Raw genomic sequence first — 21,071 nt, 5'->3', positions numbered from 1 at the left:
TGAGGGGTGTATCTGGATGGGATCAAAGGGGCCCCCACTTCCAACCATTCTCTCCGATCAACTCCAGCGGTTAAAAATATATATTCCTCCATCACATTTTTTTTTTCTTTAATTTTAAACTTGGAACAAGCACAGCCTGGAACAAAATGATTGTTAACTATTAATAAAAAAAAAGTTGTCCTGAAGGAGGAGGAATAATTTATAGCTCTTGCTTTAGGAGTCAGGACAAACCAACTCTTGTCATTTTTGACTTTGGGCTAATTTAAGCTTGTTTTGCTCTGGGCAGAGGAAAAAAGGGAAGAAGAGTAGGGATAAAAAACGTGAAAGGGGCTTGTTTAGAAGTGAAAAAGAGAAATTGTTTTTCTAGGATTAATCTGTACCAGCTCCTGATAAAAAATGGCAAAATGCTACTTCACATCTTGACCAACTGGGGCCTCTTATTAGGTGATATGCAAACAGCCTTTCCCTTCCTCAAAGGTGTTTATTATAACGGCAGGTAATCCTCAAGTTACAGCCATAGTGCAGGGGTCTCCAAACTTGACAGCTTTAAAGACTGGTGGACTTCAACTCCCAGAATTCCTCCTCCAGTCAAGTTAGCTCAGGAATTCTGGGAGTTAAAGTCTTAAACTTCCCAAGTTTAAAGAGCCTTGGCTTAGTGGCCGCAGTTGTGAGAGCACTGGGGAAAAAACAACTTGCAAGCCCATCCTTGCAAATTCCAACTGGGGCAGCATCCCCATGGTCACGTGATCAAAATTTGGGTTGCTTGGCAACCGGCATGTAAACAGGACTGTTGTGGCATCCCAGGAGTCACGTGATCACCTGGGCCCTTCCCAGCTGGTTTACGACGGTCAATGGAGGAAGCCAACTTTGCTCAGTGGCTGCAGTGATTCACCTAACGACGGTGGGAAAAGGGGGTCATGAAATTGGGGCATGAGTCCTTTAACCCACACCTTGCTTAGCAATCAATGGAAACCTGTAGTTGTGAGATGAGGAGTACCTCTATTGTAGCTTACTGACAGTCTAGCAGAGGGCTCCCCAAACTTGGCAACTTTAAGACTTTAAGCATAGCTGGCTGGAGAATTCTGGGAGTTGAAGTCCACAAGTCTTAAAGTTGCCAAGTTTGGAGAGCTCTGGTCTAGCATTTCCTGGTGGTCTCCTTTCCAAAATCAAGCTGGGCCTGTCCCTGCTTTCTGACCACCAGCCAATGACATTTCAGGCAGGCAGAACATCTTCCACAGGGTGGGAAACAAACCTAGATTAGGGCTAGATTGCTACTACTCCTGATGGGCAACCACAATAACCATGAGCCACAGCCCAGGAAACTGTGATGAGAAGTTCAGGGACCATTTAAGCGAGGAGACCCATCGCAGGACAAACTGAGAGAGGGAAACAGCCGGAACAGAAACGGAGCCAGCAAGAGTTTGGGTGTTGATGACACGAGGTTGAAAATTCTTCCGTAAATGTTTAAGTATTATAATACTTTATAATAACCACGTTATTTCAAACCAGGGGTTACAAAAGACAGGCAGTCCTCAAGTTATGGCCACAATTGAGCCCCAAATGTATGTTGCTAAGAGAGAGAGAGGTTTGTGAAGTGAGTTTTGCCCCGTTTTATGACCTGTCTGGCCACGGTTGTTATGTGAGGAACATGGTCGTTAAGTGAATCTGGCTTCCCCCTTGACTTTGCTGGTCAGAGGGTCGCAACTGTCGTAAATACGAGTCATTTGCCAAGCGTCTGAATTTTAATCATGTGACCATGGAGATATAGCAATGGCCATAAGTGTGGAAAACGGTCATAAGTCCCTTTTTTCATAACTTTGAATGGGCACTAAATGAACTGTTGTAAGTCGAGGACTCCCTGTCATTGGAGACCCTTCAAAGCACAGTCCTCTTCTGGGGCTGCAAAGAGGAACCAACGGGTAAAAACCTGCCTGTCAGGATCCCAGCAATCACCCTAATTAAATCGTGATTCCCAAGCCAAACTTCAAAAAACTTCAAAGGATTTATTAGGAGCGACATGCTGGCCCTGCCCTGGATGAAGCCAACTCTGGCCTATGTCATTTACAGTTCGCTGTGACCCTGTTTCCCCCCCGGCTGTGTCATAAATCGGATTCTCCAACTGAGCCCATTCATGGGCTGGCTGTCATCAATCACGTTCTCCAATTAAGTATATTCTCGGGCAAAAGCTCTGGTATTTTAGTTACAATCTTTTAAAGATAAGAGTTGGAATGTACTTCAAACTCTGCCCTGCTCTTCCAGATTTCCTTCCTTCCCCCACTTTTTTTTTTTTTACAGCAACTACTAAAACAGGCCGAGGATTGTTTGATGAGTTGACACTGCCATCATGAGTATATTCGCACGATCCCATCCTCAACAGATCCGGAGACCAAGGAGGAAAAAAAAAAAGACTACAGGATGGGAAGGAAGCGACTGGATGGTTACTCTGCGCTTGGCTCCTGCTGTCTGTATGCTCAACACATGTAGCAATTCCTCCCTTCATATTTGAAGCCTGTCCATCCATACCCACAACTCATCACATCCAAAGTCCAAATTGAGTCCAAATGGCTTTGATTAAAGGAGGGAGGGGAGCGAAGCAGCAGGGAATACCCATCTATTTAAGATTTATGTTTGGAAGACAATTTAAGATTCAGGTCTGGAAGACAAGTTTTGTTTAAGATTTATGTTTTGGGTACAGATGAACAGAGTTGGAAGGGACCTTGTAGGTCATCTAGTCCAACCCCCTGCCCAAGCAGGAGACCCTACACCAATTCTGACAGATGGGAGTCCAATCTCTTCTTGAAAGCTTCCAGGGATGAAGCTCCCACAACTTCTGAAGGCAACTTCTGTTTCCATGGGTTGATTGTTCTCCCTGTCCGAAAATTCCACATTTCTATGTTGAATCACAGAACCACCATACACACACACACACACACCTTCCAAGCCACTCACTTAAGGACCCCAAACCCCAGAAAAACATGTAAGGTCCAGAAGTGAGACAATATCTGGAGGGACGGCCAGGGGAAGGGAAGAGCCTGCTCACAGGTGGTCTTTGACAAACGCTAGCTTCTGGCGGACAAAAGCGCGCGGGTGGGGGGCGTGGGATTGGGAGAATTGGGCATTGAGCGGGGGAGAACAGCCTCTCACCCACCCCAGAGCCTCAAAGGATCCGCTCCTCACCTTTGGATCTCTCCCGGAGGGTTCTTGGGGTCTTTCCAATGCGCAAAAGCGGAGAGGCGCAGCTCCTGTCTTGAAAGTTTTTTAAAAGGGGGGGGGGAGGAGGAGGAAGGGGGCAACCGGGTTGGGGCTGGGGAGGGAGGGGGGAAATATCCGAGCTCCCAAAGGCTCTTTCAACTGGCGACGGAGCCGGAGCCGCCAAAGGCCGGGTGGGAAGCGAACTTCGCCCCGGAGGGCTGGCCAAAAGAGATGGAGGAAGCCGAGCGCTTTGCAAAAAGGCGCCCCGAAGCCAGCTCGGAAACTCGCCTCGTTTGGCGGGCCGGGACCCTCCCCCTCCCCTTTGTCTCCACCGGCCATAGATCGAGGGGGACCCCCCCCCGCCCCCATAAGAGGCGTCCCCAACCTCCCTGCCCGCCGCGCCCAGAGCCAAGCCGCCCACAATGCCGGGGGAGCGGCCGGTGCGCTCGGCCCACGCCTGCTGGGGAGACGGAGGGAGAGGGGGGCCGCAAAGGCAGAGACCCCCCGAGGTGCCCCCACCCACCCCAAGTCCAGGCTTGGCCGTTCCCAACGCTGGCCAGGCTGGAGACCCTCCCGCGACGCGCCTCCTCCTCCTCCTCCTCCTGTCGGTTCCAGCCGAGCGCCAGCCTTTGTGCGCAAAGTGGGGAGAAAGACCCCCGGCCGCCGCCGCCGCCCCTCCCTCCCTCCCTCCAGCCCCCTCCTCAATTAATTACCGGGAAGCAGAAGGAAGACGAGGCAGGGAGGGCAAAACTTGGAGCCCCCTCCCCGAAGCCAGACGCTGCTCCTGCTCCGCGGCCCGGCTGGGGTCTCCCTGGCGCGTGAGTGGATGGGTCTCTCCTCTCGGGCGCCGTCAGCCAGCCAAGCCTTCCTCCTCCTGGCCGGCCGAGACGCGCCTTGTAAGGGCTGCGGGGCGGATCAGCCCCGCCCGCCTGCTGAGTCACGGGGCAGGGACCTCCCCTTTTCTCCCCCATCCCCTCCCCACCCCCACCCCCAAGCGGGCAGCCCCACCCCCTCCCTCCCACTCATGGCCCGCCGACGCTCGTTTGTGCGGCTCCGGAGCTTTTGCGGCTCAGCCGGGGCCGCCTTTGTTTCTGCGGGCGCTGGGGGAGGCAGAGGGGCTCCCGGGGACTCATTCCCGGGGGAGGGAATGAGGGGGCGGTTAGCTTCGGCCCCCGGGTGAACGCGTGGGAAGCCCACGCGGAGGGACCGACCGAGGGAGGGGGCTGCTCACCTGAGTGCAACGCACGGAGCCGGGCAAGCGGGACCTTGCGGGGGGAAACAAAGGCCGGCTTAAATCGGTGGGGGCAGGCTTGGCAGACGCCCCCTCCTCAAGACCCCGGGGATTCGGACCCTCCCTAGCCTCTGCTGGAGCCTGTCCTACTCCCGAGGAAACCAGCTTTCTTCTCTTCCCACCCACGCACCCTCCGTGTTTCTTGGGCAACCACTTGCCCGTGGATTCATAAGGGCCCTTAAATTATTGGGGCTGAAGAAGAGCCAATTTTATCTCTCTTTCCCCCCACTTCAATGTCAGTCAACGCAGCGGGATTCCTGCCTTGCAAGCACCTGGAAAGAGTTCTTTTTTTTCCCCCCTTTAATGCAACATGGCTGCATATATGTGGGTACATGCATAATTTTGTACTTATTTATTTGTCTTGAGGTGTTTATGTTTATATTAGAGGTGGAGGCCCTCAGAGAGCTGGATGCATTGTAATTTCATTTTTAATGTATGCCAATTAGTGTGCATTCTGTTGGAAGTTGGCACCCACCCCTCTCCTAGGAAAATGACATATCCTAGGAAATATTAAAAGGGCAGAATATTTTCCCTAAAAAGAGAAGTAGAAACTCAGAAGCAGAAACTCACCCCCCACACACACCTTTGTTAATGGGTGGGCCATTAAGGCCTGGGCCACAGTATTCTACATAGCAAAGGCCTCTACCCATCTCACCACCTGGCCTGGGAAGATTGCATCAGCCAGCACTCAGGTGAAGCCATGTGGTCCAGACAAAGCCTTACAAGGTTAGCTAAGACCCCTCCACCCCTGGGAGTCTGGCAGCCAATGGGATGCATTTCTTGCACAGGAACAGGAAACACTAAGGTGGGGCCCAACAGAGGGTATATAATTAAGGGTCTCTCAGCATCTTGCCCCTTTTTTTTCCTTCACCCAACATCTTGAAGCCTGTGATCGTCCCTTTCACTTTGGAGCTCCAAGCCACCATTAAACCATCTTTCCAAACAGCCTCCATGTTTCCAGTGTCTTTCTTCCCCACTTGGAACTGAACCCAGAAGGATTTTTCTTCCAACAATTCAATGCGATAATAAAGCTATTCTATTCTATTCTGCTTGGTGGTTCAATCAAGCCGTGGTTTAGTCCTGGTTTAGCAGGGTGGGTGAAGTCAGCCTAGTCCCTGAAGTTGGCTTTGCACCCCCAAACGTGAGTCAGGATGGATCAGGGGAGATCTTGGGTTGAAGAGTCCAGAGAGGCTATTGGGAAATTATTAAATTATTCCATCGTTAAGAAAAAGGTTTTGCATGATCTCATGACAGGATGATTTTATTTCCAAACAAGTGACATGGAACAAAGTCATCCTGATGATCTAATCTGTTTGTTTTTTTTCCCCCATCAGATAATGAGGTTATGAGAAGGAAAATGGTGACTGGTTTGAAATCCAGGTGGTCCTCAACTTACGACCGTAATTATGCCCCAAATGTATGTTGCTAAGGGAGAAATTCGTTAAGCGAACTAAGCCTTTCCTCACCACGCTTGAACTATGCTGGGCAGAAGTTTGCAAAACAGGATTGTGTGACACACACACACACACACACACACACAGACACCCCAGGACTCTGCAACCACCATAAATGTGAGTCAGTTGTCATCCAAATGTAAATCACAGGACCATTGGGATACTGCAAGGGTGGTAAGCCCCTTTTTTCAGTGTTGTTGCAACTTTGAATGGCCACTAAATGAACTATAGTAAGTCAAGGGCTACAGCTGTGACCGGTTGGCTAGCAATGGGTAACTTATACCCATTTCGGGTTCGATTTATTCCCATTGACTAAAAGAATAGTAACAGCTCTGTGTTTCTCCACTATGGCCACTTTAAGATGGGTGGACTTCAATTCCCAGAATCCAGCTTGGCTGGAGGATTCTGGGAGTTGGAGTCCACCCATCTTAAAGTGGCCATAGTGGAGAAACACAGGTTAAATGCTTCCTTTCTCCCTAGCAAATCCCAGTGGTTGCCCATCAAAATACAGGCCACCCCTATTCCCTACTTAGCTTTCAAAGGGGCTTTCTTGAAAAGGCAGCTGGACTTTTTTTTGGTTTTTCCTTGAGGACGTTTCGCTTCTCGTTCAAGGAGCTTCTTCCATTCTTCACTGCAGAATGGAAGAAGCTTCTTGGACAAGAAAGGAAACGTCTTCAAGGGAAAACCAAAAAAAAGTCCAGCTGCCTTTTCAAGAAAGCCCCTTTGAAAGCTAAGTAGGGAATAGGGTGTGGCTTGTATTTTGATGGGCAACCACCAGGATTTGCCAGGGAGAAAGGCTCAGTATTTAACTTGTGTTTCTCCACTTTTGGGACAACCATGATTAGCTTTCTGCGGGGGGGAGGAGAGAAGTTTCCCCCTTCTATTTTGCCCCCTATTTGGAGGGCTTGATTTCCCCCGTTCTCTTTAGTAGAGAATCCTACTTTTATAATTGAAGTTTGGTCTTGGGGCAGGAGAGAATATTGATTTCTCTAATCCGTGAACGTTTCCTTTGAGATGGTGAGATTGATGCTGGAAAGGGGTCCCTTTTTAAGCTAGCAGATCTATGGGGCCAGAGGGGGAAAAAACAGGCTGGCTTTTTAACTAAGACGAGTTGGCTGCTACAGGGAGCAAGGGCCTTTTCTCCGGTGGCACCCAGGCTTAGTGGCTCAGTTTGGAGGGTGGCATTGGTAGGGAGAAACTGCTAGCTCGGTCTAGTGGTTGAGGCACCAGACTAGAAAGCGAGAAATGGTGACTTCTGGTCTCTCCTTAGCCATGAAAGCCGACTGGGTGACTTTGGGCCAGTCACCAGGAGACAGTGAGTTCTAGTTCCACTTTAAGCGTAAATACCGCTGGGTGGCTTGGGCCAAGCACCAGAGGACCGTGAGTTCTAGTTCCCATGAAACCAGGGACAGAGTGTTCTAGTCCCACCTTAGGCATAAAACACCAGCTGGGTGGCCTTGGGCAATCACAAAGAGACGGTGAGTTCTAGTCCTGCCTTAGCCATGAAAGTTGCCTGGATGATTTGGACCAATCACCAGAGGGCAGTGAGTTCTAGTCCCACCTTAGGCATGAACTCTAGCTGGGTGGCTTGGGCCAGTCACCAGGAGACAGTGAGTTCTAGTCCGGCCTTAGGCTTGAAAGTTGTCTGGATGACTTTGGGACAGTCCCTCCCTCCCTCCCTCCCTTTCTCTCTCTCTCTCTCTCATCCCAACCCACCTCACAGGTTGTGGGGGAAATAGGAGAAGGAAGATGCGTTGGACATGTTCGCCACCTTGAGTTATTTGTAAGAACAATAAAAGGTGAGATACAAGTAAGCAGAGGCGGATACTCAACAAATTCCTCAATAACCCGCAGATGTAAAATATCACATGGCCAATTTATTCTACTCTGTTAATAGAATATAGTCAGGATGGGCATGGTGCAGCATGCGTGTGCATGTCTTTGAGCCAGGTTTGGACTCCTTTGAAAGTCCCTGCAGTTTTCTTGGAAAGGTTCTTCACAAGTGCTTTGCCATTGCCTCTTCCTTAGGGCTCTAAGAGCCTGACTGGCCTAAGGTCACCCGGCTGCCTCCAGGTCTAAAGTGGGACTAGAACTCACAGCCTCCTGGTTTCTAACTCGGTGCCTTAACCAACAACACCCAGTCACCCTCTGGTATCATATCAAAGTCTGCAAATTATTTGATGGGTGCAGCTGATATCATCATGCACGCACCACAGTTACAATGACAGGTGGCCTTGGAGGTCTATGGAGTGAGCTCTGCGAAGCCAATTTCTTCCATTTCAGAGGCAGCCTAATAAAGATTTCTCCCATCTAATTACTGGTTTCTGCTCTTGTTGTCTTGTTTTAGACTTTATTGTGGAGGCCGTCGCGTGACAATTCCTTTCTTGAGTGCATTGTAAATAAAGCAAAAAAGAGAGGAGAATTGGAAGATCCCATTAGATAAATTATTAGTACAACTGTAGCAGATGTTGATTTATTTTATTTTTTATTTGGAGAAGAATTTACCCATAAGATGCTACTGTGCAATTCCCGAGTTGTTGGTTGTTGTTTTTTTACTTGCCGATTGCACAATAGCATTTTATGGGTAAATATCTGACTATATTTATTTTCTTCCCAATTTATATCCTTCCTTGTGACTTTAGACTATTCACAGTCCATAGTATTCAGATAAAATCCACAAATTTGGCCCTTAAACTTCCAAAACAACTCAAAAGCCTCTAATTAGACCACACACACACACGGTTTCTAATTTTTTTTTACATTCATTATGATGACATTTAAAAAGGGGGAAGAAACAATACAGATGTTTAGATCCCAATTTAAAACCCTAGAAAATATAGTACAAAAGGAGAAAATCTAGAACCAATAGAATCCAAGTGGATACCCAACAAATTCCCCAATAACCCGCAGATGTAAAATATCACATGGCCAATTTATTCTACTCTGTTAATAGAATATCATATGGCACTTCATAACCTAATTTCTATTCAAGAGATGTTTCTATTAAGCTGTAAAACATTTGATTAGCACAACTGAAATAAGGAGAGAAGGACAGCTATAAATAGATACACACACAAGTGTCTTAACAGACTAACAAGCAAAGGCTTAGGCCCCAGAGGTTGTCCAGACTCCTATGATAGGGCAACCCACCAAAGATCACTGTCTCTGTCTGGGGTGGTTGATAGGTTGGTTGGTTGGTTGGTTGGTTGGTTGGTTGGTTGGTTGGTTGGCTGGCTGGCTGGCTGGCTGGCTGGCTGGTTTACTTACTTACTTACTTACTTACTTACTTACTTACTTACTTACTTACTTACTAGACTTGGGTACCATCCATCTTGCCTCGAGGCGATTCTGGGAAGTTTACAAGCACTGAAAGCCCATAAAATGGAATGGAATCCAAACTATCCCCCAGATTTAATTCATAAATGTATGGGATGAAGTTCATGGCAGGCACCATTTTAATCTTCCTTATTTTTAAAGGCTATTTCTTGATTTTCTTCTTTATGTTTTCAAAATGTAAAGGAATTTCTGCAATTAAAAGATAACTGTGGAGTCCTGGTGCTTTCTGAACTTGGCCAAGTTCAGAAAGCACCAGGACTCCAGTTATCTTTTAATTGTAAAATCTGTCAGCTAAGATGTAATATAAATTATCTATCTATCTATCTATCTATCTATCTATCTATCTATCTATCTATCTATCTATCTATCTATCTATCTATCTATCTATCATATATTTCCATCATCTATCATTATCTATATTACCTCTATCATCAATCTCTATTATATTTTATCTATCTGTCTACCTATCCATCCATCCGACCATCTAACTTTATCTATCTCTGTCTATCTCTCTCTATATATATCTATCTGTCTATCATCTATCCAATGTATCTCTCTCTCTCATCTATATCATCTCTATCATTAATCTACATTAGGAGCTTCTGTGGCACAGTGGTTAGAGTGCAGTACTGCAGGCTACTTCTGCTGACTGCCAGCTGCCCACAATTTGGCAGTTCAAATCCCACCAGGCTCCAGGTTGACTCAGCCTCCTGTCCTTCCGAGGTGGGTAAAATGAGGACCCAAATTACTGGGGGCAATAGGTTGACTTTGTAAACCACCCAGAAAGGGCTGTGAAGCACTATAAAGCGGTATATAAGTCTAAGTGCTATTGCTATTACTATATCATATTCCTCTATCTGTCTACCTACCCATCCATCCAACTATTTAACATTATCTATCTAACTCTGTCTGTCTGTCTGTCTGTCTGTCTGTCTTTGTTCATGTTCTTAGCTGACAGAGGTAAAAGGCCTTCCTGGAACTTTAGGTGTCTCTTCTGACAGCCCTTCAAATCTTAGCATCCCACCAAATGTTCTCGCCTGCTTCGGTGGAGATAGCTGGCAGCCTGCATGAAAGCCACCAGTGGAAAGCATCTGCTGCTGTAGCCTCATTTGAAACCTGACTTAATCTTTCATGCCTGGTGCAATTATCCCCTACGGCTCCTGAGTGGCCTGAGGAAGATTCCTATAAGTGTAAGAAAGAGAAACACTCAGGGGTCCGGCACAAAACCCTCTCCGAGCCCAGGAGGCCACCCATGCGCTGCTTGTGGATATGATTCATCTCTGCAACCGTGATGACCTAACTTTCGTTTTTTTTCTGTAAATCTACTACAAGCTCAGCACATCACAATTAGTTCTCCGTGCCAAGGAACAAGTGTCCCCAAAATAGATCAATGGGTGGGATTTAAGCCAAGGGAAGTCCATGAAGGACGTTTCCCTCCCTCGGGATTCAAAGGGAGACCATCAAAGTCACTCAATCAAGCATGAAGGGTTGCCAGATGCAGTGGAAATGGTCACGCGTGTGTCGTGTGTGCATAGAAGGAATATTTGCCGGTGGTTGAATCACTTCCAGAAGTTGTGGAAGCTCCGTGTCATGCCCCTGTTAGAGTCGGACTCTGAGGGAAAGGAGGAACAGCCAATAGAGAGTGGGAGTGTGGCTCCGGAGGTTGTGGAGGAGGCTGGGGAAGGGCAGAGACCAGCTGGGCAGTCAGAGGAGGACCCAGGCCCATCCCCTCTCCATCCTAGGACACGCAGGGAGGAACGGAGAAGGAAACAACTTGGCTTATGAGAGAGGAAGCGGCCATGATCCCCCTCATTGGTTGCAGCTGGGGAGAATAGTATATAAGAGAGATGGTTACAACAAAGTGTTGCCAGAAGCAACGCGTGTTTTATTCTGGGCTGAAGTTATCTTAGTTGTCAATCTTCCAACAGACTGTACCTTGTTATCTCCTTGAAGTTGGTAATTATTTATCCTGGTCCATTGTGGAAATGCCTTCATTGTAGTTTGTTTTGGTTTTTTATTTCACCTCTATCTGCTCATTGAGTTCGGACTGTATTGCTTTCTTTTGAAGACTATTTTTGAATACGTTTCATCTCCAACTGAGAATTATTAAAACAGTGGGGCCAAGTTGGAGGCATTAAAGGACATTTAGTTACGTTTTGGATTTTTTTACGTTTGTGTTACACTCCGGGTCATCACACTCCAACAGTGGAAGTTTTAAGAAGACACTGGGCAAGGATTTGTCTGAACTGGTATGGGGTTTCCTGCCTGAGCAGGGGCTGGACTAGAAGACCTCCAAGGTCCCTTCCAACTCTGTTATTCTGTTATTCTCCTTAGCATCATCCTACTTCAAGCTTTGGAATTGATGGATTATGTTGGTGTTAGGAAGCGATTCTATATTCAACTTAATAACGGTTCATTTACTGACTCTACAACACAACTGAAAACAGGGACTTACGACCGTTTTTCACACTTGCGACCGTTACAGGATCCCTGTGGTCACGTGATCAACATTCAGACGCTTGGCAAGTGACTCGTACTTATGACGGTGGCAGCATCCCGGGGTCACATGATCCCCTTTTGCGACCTCCTGACAAGCAAAGTCAATGGGGAAGCCGTAACTCACTTAATGGCCGTGTTACTAACTTAACAATTGCAAGGATTCGCTTAACAACTGTGACAGGAAAGATAGTAAAATGGGGCAAAACCCACTTAACAGACGCCTCACTTAGCAACAGAAATGTTGGGCTCAACTGTAGTCGTAAGTCGAGGACTACCTGGGTTAGCTGAATGGATGCACCTGTCTCTCAATCTTTCAAATGAAGAGGGGGGGGACTCTATCATTTTACAGGGCTAGATATCTCTCTATAAATCAAAACAAAATTTCAAAAGCAGTTTTGCATCCGCCAATAATCAGCAACCTCTTGCAAATAAAAAAAAAGCCTTTACCTATTTAACTAAAAATCCCTTTCTTGGGTTTATGCCCTACTTTTAAATAAATCAGGAGCACAATGAAAAGATCATTTAATCAGGAGATAAGCAAATACATTTCATCAGTAAAATTATTCAGACAGCTCAACTGAAGCCACTGAGGATGCAATCCCCTTTTTCCAAACGCTACCCCTGTTTTATGAGCCCTGGCTTAATATTCTCTACATCAGGGGTGTCCAACCTTGGCAACTTTAAGACTTGTGGACTTCAACTCCCAGAATTCCTCAGCCAGCTTTGCTGGCTGAGGAATTCTGGGAGTTGAAGTCCACAAGTCTTAAAGTTGCCAAGGTTGGACACCCCTGCTCTACATGCACTTACATTAGAAACAACATTCTGCAAAGAGATTTTATATTTTCCAGTAATTGCTAGCAAGGAAAACAGCCACGAGGAATGCTTTATGGGGATTGAAGTCTACTGATGTTCTTGAGATGTTGCAAAGCAAATGTTTGCATGGGAATGTGTATGGATAACATTGGAGGCCAATATGATCACCCTCACTTATAAATCATTGCAATGAGATTGGGTTTGGCGAAGCTTTTAGCTTCTGTTCTCTGGAGAGTTAGCACAGCATTTAAGCTTCTCCACAAAGTGGTTTGGGTCAGCATTGAGAATAACAGAGTTGGAAGGGACCTTGGAGGTCTTCTAGTCTAACCCCCTGCCTCGAAAGACAAGGTCTTACTCAAGGTTTTTTTGATGGGCTTCAAAAAAAGATTTGAATCCAGTCCAAGGAGAGTGAGTTGACCCAAAGGGGCGTGGCACAAAGGCAATATAGTCAGATAATCAGTAGGAGTCCCTTTATTATCTCCAACTTTGCCCCCAATGTCCTGGTTGCCTTCTGGGCTGGAGAAAAACTCTCCCAGGAACAGCCTTTGGCTGCAGAGAATCAAGTGCACAACGTGGTCAACAAAAACTGTAACTATAAGTCCAATTAAGGCAAAATGAGGTCATTAGTCTGGCACGGTATGAGAAGGAATTCTAGACATGAAGGCATGGCAATAACTCAACATAGTTGGGAAGACACTAAGAGAAAAGATAGGCAAAGTCAACACAAGATAAACTCATGTTTGCTCCCAGCAGCTGCCGCACTCAGCATGCATTTCCTTTAAAGTTTCTTCCCAGCTAATGAAGGGAATCAGGGCCCTTTGCTCCCCCGTAGGCCAGTGGCCCCCAACCTTTTTTGTGCCGCGGCCTGGTACCGGCATCACAAAATGATCCGCGGCCCGGTACCGGCATCAGCATGCATGACAAGGCAAGGCGAGCCGAGCGACCGGCCAGCCAGCCGTCCCCCGCTTCTCCCCGCCACCTTCAACTCCTCCTTTGTACCTTTGTCGATGGGCTTCACTTCGGGACCGCTTCGGGACGGTCGCTCGGCTCGCCTTGCCTTGGGTGCTGAAAGAATCCTCGCTCCTTAGTTTCGTTCGAAGCCCCCCCCCCTTCGATGAAACAAAGGCGCGAGGATTCCTTCAGGACCCAAACGCCGCTTTCCAACCGGAAAAGCTCACCCGGAAGCACTTTCTCATCAAAACAAGATGGCGGCGCCCAGCAAACTGGCGGCCCGGTAGGAAATGTTCCACGGACCGGTACCGGTCCACGGCCCGGTGGTTGGGGACCCCTGCCGTAGGCCATGCAACCCGCATTGCTCTCTTATCCGTTCCCTGTGTGCCCTAAGATGAAGAGGGGGTGGGCCTCCGAACTCCCTCTTCCTTGTTCTACCTCTCCCCTGCTCTGCCCAGCCAGACTTTGCCCTTCTCCAGTTTTCTCCACAGCCAACGGAGCCACACTCCCACTCCCTGTCAGCTGTTTGTCTTCCTCCTCAGATTCAGACTCCAACAGGGTCATGACAGAGAGACAATTCCACAGTCTTCCACAATATCTCGTGCCATAAAATGTTCCAGTTCTGTCCTAACAAAGTACATATCTCTTAAAGAATAATCTCCTACTTCATCAGGTGGTTAGACTAGAAAACCTCCCTGGTCCCTTTTAGCCCTATCATTCTATGTTTTAGTCCAGTATCCCTCAAGCTTATTCACCATTCTGAAAATATTGTCCTTCCTTGTTCAAAGGCCAGGTTGGCATAGATTCACTCAGAGAAACTCTAACAAATAAATAAATATTGGACAAGCAGAGGAAATTCAAATACAAAGATTTGGGAAATAACCACTGATATATTTCTCAGTCATCAGACACAATTAAACACAAGTTTGTTGAAGTATCAACTGTATAAATGTATATAAAGCTAGATTTACATTTTTTGGGGTGGGGATCACTTGAGTTTCTTCCCATTTTGGGGCTTCCAAACTAAACGTAGACCATGGCCTGGAATAAGAGGGATACGTATTCTTCAAAATATTTACACCGTAAGTTCATCATAGATCAATGATTAGAATAGAACAGGACAGAATAGAATTCTTTATTGGCCAAGTGTGGTTGGACACACAAGGAATTTGTCTTGGTGTAAATACTCTCAGCATACATGAAAGAAAAGATTATACAAATCTCTGCAAATGGAAGAAGACAGCCTCTTCAACTCAGCAATTCCTAGATACGGGAATTAGAGGAAATAACTTTTTTCCCCTTTTCCTTAATCAGAGCATCACTGCATTTGCATCTAGGGTGGCTGTTTATGTGCAGGTTCTTACAGATTCAGTGTAAGAAAACTGGACACGAGATTTGTAGTGGACTTCCTTGGGTTTTTTTGAAGACGTTTTGCTTCTCACCCAAGAAGCTTCTTCAGCTCTGACTGGATGATGGGGAACGGAAGGATTTATACTCATTGTAGTCATTTGCTTCCTTTTAGAGAGACGTTGAGGCCACTTTGTCTGTTTCTTGAAAAAAACGGAAAGTCCAGGTGCCTCTTGAGAAAGCACCTTTGGGACCACCATCACATGGATGACTGAAAATCTCCATGGCTATTTAGCTATGAACACCCTTTGAAGGGACACACGTGTGTGAACACAGACTCATCCCCAACAGCCTGCGCCTGAAGGGAAGGGACACAGGGCAGAAAAACATCCTGCAGAAAGCACAGCTCCACAACACACTCCTTGCGGCAGTTCCAAGAAGGCTCCACACCCGTTTGCACCACTCAGGTGACCCCGAGAACACAGGTAAACCTCCAACGACCCTCTAAAAAGGATGCAAATGACCAGCTGTCTGCAAGGAGTGTAAATCCTTCCCTTCCCCACCATCCAGTCAGAGCTGAAGCTTCTTGGACGAGAAGCGAAACATCTGAGAGAGAGAGAGAGAGAGAGAGAGGAGAGAGAGAGAGAGAGAGAGAGAGAGAGAAGGAAGTCCAGTTGCCTCTTGGAAAAAAAGCACCTTTGAGACAACCAGGACTTGGAGGACGGAGAATCTCCATAGACAAGGTGACCAACTGTGTAAGGAAAAATCCAGGACTTCCAGTATGTGGGAGGTAGGGGAAAAAGAGAGATAAATATTGCTAGAAACTGAAATAAAAAACATCTGGGGGGAAATACTCCCCTTGCAATAAAATTCGAAGTGGTCTCCCACAGGCATGTGCCAAATAATTAAAAAGGGTCTGATTGCACAGAATACTTTGCAATTACAGGAAAGGGAGCTAAATGCCTCTTGTAAACTCCACATTATTTAAACCGTTTAAGAGGAACCATCCAGCAACGCCTCTTTTTTCCAACACAATACCTCCTACTGGAAAGGACCTCACAGAGAAGCTTGTAGATTTTGCTTTCCCAGATCCAGAGAGCAATCAAGATTTAAAAAAAGAACATCCTGCCACATCTGGCTGGAGCTGCTCATTATGTGCAAAAAAAAAAAACAAGTCCTCCCACGGATGAAGGTGGGAGGAATAGAAAAGGCTGCAAATTTTTCAGAGCTGGTGGCTGCAACGGATTAAAAATTGGCTGCGCCTGCCAGATTCAGGATTGCTGGATCCCACAAGCATTGAGGCAGATCGATTTAAAGAGTTATCCCTCCTGAGGTCCAACGTCCAAAGCAGAGAGATGCCATCATGACATGGTGCTCATTGTAATGTTGCACCCACATACACAAGAGGGGGCAGAGTTTAATTACATTTAGTTAATATTTGGCCTTATTAGTAGTCCTAGATATTTGGGGTATTGAAATTGTGGTGGAATAATGAGTAATTTTTAAAATATTAAAATATTAGTGACTTAGGGGATAACAAATACATGGTGCAAAGAAATGTTTATGTTTAAATGAATTAATGGAGAAAAATAACAAAGAATCATAAAGAGAGAATAGTATTGTTGTAGTTGGAAGATTAGGATTGTGTATACTTATTTGTATTATTATTGTTAGCATTGTTTAAAAAGGACATTGATCCAGTCAATACATTGTCCATAAAATATGTATGCTATGAAAGGAAAACTGCAAATAAAACATGGATTTTTTAAAAGGGGGGGCAGAGTTTTCACTTAGTGTCAAAGTGTTGTTTTTGTCATTTCCCTCTTCCCTTACATGTTTTGGGTTTATTGGGGGCTGTGGGGGAGATGTGGTTAAAATAACCAAACTGGCTTTCTGTCTATTCTGAAGATCTGTTTTCCGCAAAAGTTCACTGACCACAGAAAACAAACAAATCATTTGGATTCAAATGAAAAAGAAAAGTAAGAAGATGAAAGAGAAGTGAGTTGAATTCTTACTCCATGGAGAGATGCTTTACATAGGATCAATGACAGAAAAATAATGGCATTGTTTTGAAAATCTTGTCATTTGCTGCTCAGCCTGTCATTAGCACCCATTACAAGTAATCATCTCAGCTTACTGGAATTTCTGACGCCAAGCGGTGCAGTCATAAAGTGTGGCATAAAGCCTTAGTAAGGCCATACCTGGAATCCTGCATCCAGTTTTGGCTACCACGTTACAAAAAAGGAGGTTAAGATTTTGGGGAAAGTGGTGAGAAGAGCAACTGAGATGATTAAAGGCTTGGAGGCTAAAACATACGAAGAATGGTTGCAGGAATTGGGCATGGGTAGTTTAGTGAAAAGAAGGACTATGGTGACTTGATAAGAGACTTAAAATATTTGGGGGGCTGCCACAAAGAAGAGGAGATCAACCTATTTTCTAAAACACCAGAAAGCAAGACAAGAAGCAACAGATAGAAACTAACCAAGGAGCGAAGCAACCCGGAATTAAGCAGAAACTTCATAACAGTGAGGACAATTAACCAGTGGAAGGACTTGCCTGCAGAAGTTGTAGGTTTTTACATCACTGGAGGTTTTTAAGAAGAGACTAGACAGCCATTTGTCTGGAACGGTATCTGGTCTCCTGATTAAGCAGCGGGTTGGACTAGGAGACCTCCAGGGTCCCTTCCCGTTTTGTTCTGAATGGAATTGAACGTCAGGTAACCACAGCATGGCGCTTCTGGCAGTCCCTGTCAACACTGAGACAAATTCCTTGTGTGTCCAATCACACGTGGCCAAATGAAGCGTTCTGTTCCGTTCTGTTCTAACCAGGGACCGTGGGTGTCATTGTACAGGAAGAGGCAGGACTCCAAGGTGAGAGATACTGGCAGGTGACGGGTCCTTCTGGGCACGGATTCTTCCTCAACCGTTTTCCTTGGCACCCATCAGCATTTAATGTCTTTCATTAAAACTAAATGAATACAAATGTATTGCCAGAACTGCTCCGAGCGCTCTCTTTCCCCTGGGCTGCAGGGCAGGGCGGTGTTTTCCCTGGGACTGTTTCTACTTGCCCAGGAAACACAACGTGAAATACAAATGGGGATTTGCAGGATATTTGGGCGGTAAACCAGTATTTTGTGAGCCTGGCAATCGCTTGCGGGTGAGTGTGCCCATAACGTGATCTCAAAAAGTCCAGATGTGCTCAGCAACCACACATGCAAAAATTGACAGTTTTGGTTTTGGTGGGCAACAGCTTGAATGGGGTGCAGAGGAAGACTCCAACTTCGGTGTCCTTCAGCTTTGACCCATCTTCCACCAGATACACACAACCAGTGCACCTTTCTTCCGAAGGGATGTAGGGAACATACCACCCATTTTGTGCACCGTTTTGGTGCACAAAAGCTGCCAGCACTGCCCACCGCTGTGCAAGCTGCTAAGATCTGTAGCTTAGCAACATCTGGAAGATAAACCTTTCCAGTTTCTGTGGAATATTCTGTGGAATATTCTGTAGTCTCTTCCCCAAACTCTGTAGTTTCTTCCCCAAACCCCAAAAACTTTAACCTTAGACTGTCTACTATTGACCTCACCCCTTTCCTAAGAGGTCTGTAGGGGGCGTGCATAAGCGCACCAACGTGCCTACCGTCCCTGTCCTATTGTTTCTCTTATTCTTCTTTTATTTTTCTTATATGTACCCATTTCATATATTCACAACTATGTATACACTTATACTTATTATCTTGTAAACAATTGGCAAATCAAATAAATCAAATAAATAAATAAATAAATAAATATTATGGGGGTTATTTTATGTAAAATATTTAGATCTCTCTTTTTATTTCTACAAATGCCCAAGTCCACATTTCTTACAAGTGCTTATTCCAAAGACATCAGAGGAAGAAAGGGGAGGGGAGGGTGAGAAGGAAGAGAGGGAAGGAGAGAAGGTAAAAAGAGAGGGTGGGGAGGAAGGAAGGATGGAGGAAGGAAAGGAAGGAAGGAAAGGAAGAGAGGGAGGGAAGTGGAGGAAGGAAGGAAGGAAAAATGAAAGGAAGGGAGGGGTAAGGAGGAGATGGGATGGTGGGAAGGAAGGAAGGAAAGGAAGAAGAGAGGGAGGGAAGTGAAGGAAGGAAGGAAGGATGGAAGGAAAAATGAAAGGAAGGAAGGGGTAAGGAGAGATGGGATGGTGGGAAGGAAGGAAGGAAAGGAAGAAGAGAGGGAGGGAAGTGAAGGAAGGAAGGGACAATTAGCTATTACAGGAAGTAGTTAAAAAAACTACCCCAGCATACCTCTTAATAAGTAATCTATTATAACCAGATGCCTAAAAGATGACATTGAAGAATCCTAGAGAGAATGTTCTACAGAAAGACCACACAACAGCAGGATTGATGCCTGAGAAAATCCCCTCCGTTTGGGGGAGAAGGCTGGGCATTGAGGCAAGATTTGGAAATGCGCAGACTTATGTAAAAAATCCAGGGACTCTTCACTATCTTAGAGAAAATACTTGTACTCCCATTTGACGTGATTATGGTTTGGAGGCTACAGCAGAATGTTGTGAAAAGCAAACTCGGGGATCTTAAATTATTCCACAGAGGGTGCCCTTGGCTTTGACACGCTGTGGGATTTTTTTGGATAAAGGAAATCAACCGTTATTCTCATTCGTTGAGCACCTCCATAAATCATTTCCCTTCTCTTAAAATAACAGAGTGGACTTTGCTGGGCCCTGAATTCATTTCTGGAAAACTACCGTATATGTTAAGCCACTTTGTGTTTTGTAGAACTAGGGAACGCAAATCGACAAAATGTCACAGCTCTATTTTACTTCTGGAAAAAACAGCAACTCGGCAGAACAACAACCCATCAGAATTGTAGTATTTGAGGAGTAGTGAACTATGCCCAGAATTATTTGCGCCAGGAAGATTCCATCTAGTGGTCTAAACTTTTTTTTTTAAAAGTTTGTTTTTACAGAGAAAAACAACCTGGACTGAGAAAGTTACATCCATCGCCGTGGGGGTTTGTTTTAAAGAAATGGGAAACTCCTAAGTAGTTAATAGCTAGAATTCACTAACACAGTGTTGTCAGCCAATCCACGCTTTAAGATGTGTGGACTTCAACTCTCAGAAATCCCCTGGTTGGGGAATCTGTGGGAGTTGAAGTTCACCGTCTTAAAGTTGTCAAATTTGAAAAAAGACTGATGTCGATCATCAAAGTGTCCCTTTGCTCAGTTAAGGAGTCAAAAATCAAAAGGGCTCTCTCTGTCCCTGTCTCTTTGTCTCTGTCTATCTTTTGTGTGTCTCTCTCTGTCTCTCTGTCTTTCGGTCTCTGTCTGTGTGTCTCTGTCTCTCTCTGTCTTCTGTGTCTCTGTCTGTCTGTCTGTCTGTCTGTCTGTCTGTGTGTGTGTGTGTGTGTGTGTGTCCCTGTCTCTGTCTCTCTCTCTGTGTCTCTTTCACTCTCTGTCTCTGTCTCTCTGTCTGCCTCTCTGTCTGTCTCGCTCTGTCTCTGTCTCTGTCTCTGTCTCTCTCTCTCTCTCTCTCTCTCACACACACACACACAGAGGATGTTTGTAATTTGATTATTTGGGGACCCGATGCCGCTGATTTCTTTAATGAAAATGCTCCCTCAGAGTCGTTTGTTCCCCTGAAGCTTCACATACAGAAAACATATATGTTGTGTGATCTTAAAGGAAACTTAGGTGGGGCGATATATCGCTTTCTCCCTTTGCATCCGGACCCGCTCTTAATGCAGTGCAATTCCCCGGCTGATCTTAGCCAGCCGCCTTGGCAAGGGTTCACCCTCCGTGCAAAAGGAGCCCATCAGCAACTTTTGAGGCCTGACAAACAGGCCTTCTTCCTTGCCAGAGATCCGTTTTTGTGCACGATATAATTGCCAAGCAATAAATATTTAATGGATCATACCTGCAAACAGATCATCGTCGGAGGGTGGGAAACCTGAAAGCTTGAATAATTCCACTTGTTTTCTGTCTTGCTTTTCCTCTCGTGTAGTTACCAATGGTAACAAGGGAAAAAGGGGGAGAGAGAGAGAGAGAGAGAGAGAGAGAGAGAGAGAGAGAGAGAGAGAGAGAGAGAGAGAGAGAGAGAGAAAATAAAAGCAACATATTAATAAAATGGTTGATCAATTAAGAATCAATATTATTCAGGAATTAATATACTTTCAAGATGACCTTTTAACGCCTTTTCT

The 21,071-nt window shown here is 45.8% G+C and overlaps 1 protein-coding gene across 2 annotated transcripts in view; it reads right to left on the bottom strand.

The window, feature by feature from the left end:
• Positions 1–20,863, bottom strand: part of FAM107B (family with sequence similarity 107 member B) — a 64,326-nt gene extending 43,463 nt beyond the window's left edge. The window contains exon 1 of one of the 2 annotated variants that reach the window (XM_087969195.1): positions 20,789–20,863. The gene's annotated coding sequence lies outside the window, so the exon portion shown is untranslated. Of the gene's footprint in view, positions 1–3,905; positions 4,078–20,788 lie in introns of those variants that run through there. The other variant, XM_087969194.1, reaches the window with a different exon arrangement.
• Positions 20,864–21,071: the final 208 nt, after the last annotated feature.

The sequence above is a fragment of the Notechis scutatus genome, chromosome 6 (genome assembly GCF_049901735.1).
Source record: "Notechis scutatus isolate UNSWTSFEM ecotype Mainland chromosome 6, rNotScu1.2, whole genome shotgun sequence".
Classification (NCBI taxonomy): Eukaryota; Metazoa; Chordata; class Lepidosauria; order Squamata; family Elapidae; genus Notechis; species Notechis scutatus.
Note: the sequence above shows the minus strand (reverse complement) of the source record. Positions and strands in the feature narration are given on the sequence as shown.